Source organism: Triticum dicoccoides, chromosome 1B (assembly GCF_002162155.2).
Source record: "Triticum dicoccoides isolate Atlit2015 ecotype Zavitan chromosome 1B, WEW_v2.0, whole genome shotgun sequence".
In the NCBI taxonomy this organism is placed as follows: Eukaryota; Viridiplantae; Streptophyta; class Magnoliopsida; order Poales; family Poaceae; genus Triticum; species Triticum dicoccoides.
The window spans coordinates 72,287,936-72,289,224 of NC_041381.1; positions in this window are offsets into that span (position 1 = coordinate 72,287,936).

Here is a 1,289-nt window from a genome sequence, read left to right on the forward strand (position 1 = left end):
CTGCTATTGTTTCCTGAAAACTATGACTCAAGAAATAAGCTTCCTTTTATGCATGCTTTTGCTTCAATGCTTTCATCAGAGCTTCCCTGTGATAACGTCTTCCGATCACGGTGTATGCAACAAATTAAAAGCAATTACATTCCTGTTTATTTTACAAACGATCATCAACAACAACTACATCAGCAGAAAGTCAATAGTACTTTCCTACATGACTTAGTGCATCATTTTCAATCTTATCTGCTTATTGCATATAGTACATGAGCTATTCTTTTGAAGCAACAAATATATTAATACAATCTCTCACAATAATTAGCTTACACACGGCCTTTGCGCCATTGGCGCAACGGGTCATCTAGTATTGATAAAGTTTCATAGAAGTTCCTCAGATCTAATATTCTGGCCTCCTACTCTAGAATAATTAGTAGGTATTCTAGTACCACCTCTCTTGCGTGATCAACCGCACATGACTTGCAAATGATATCTTCCATACCAAGTCTGCTCCACATATCTTTAGTTTTGGGACAACCAAACAACAAATGGTTAACGTCTCGCCGGCCGGTCCCTGGCTATAGGTTGGACATTGGGGTGTGACATTGATGTGCCTGTTAGCCAGAGTCACTCGTTACTTCCGGTAAATTACCTCCGTCTCAATTTTTTTAGATCTTTCCTGATCAATGTGTATGGAGCTCTTTGTCGTTTTGCTGGCCCTTGCTTGGTCCTCCCACTACGAAAAGTGTTGTTGTCATTGAAAATCAAGATCTTTGTTTCGTAGCTACATCGGGACCGCCTCTCATCAGGCATGGAGGTGGCAAAGCGACAGGTGCCTCATGATGTCATGTGAACCCTTTGTGTGGTGCTCGAATCCGAGACACATATCTTCACGTGTCACACCGCCCGCTCTTGTGGAGCTCTACCCGTGAGGCTCTAGGGCTTGAGTAACATGCTTCGTATCTGGGCGTCTTCCTAAATGCCCAGGCTCACTGTACCGGTAGAAGGTAGGTGCCCTTCGTGTTGGTGTTAGCAATGATGACTTTGACCATGTGAACGGCGTGTAATAAAATGGTCATTGAAAAGATCTTACTATGGTGCGCTTATGACCCCGTGTTTAAATTCTTGGCTTTTTATGCAGCAATGGTACCCCTCAATAGGTGGTGGGACAGGGACTGGCTAGGTGGCATGTTGGATGGTCTTCAGTTGGTATGCCGTCAGCAATCTGCATTCCCTAGAAGTTGACACCTCTCCTTGCGGTGTCTTGTATCGCTTTATTTCTTTGGGATGTGTGTTTTGCT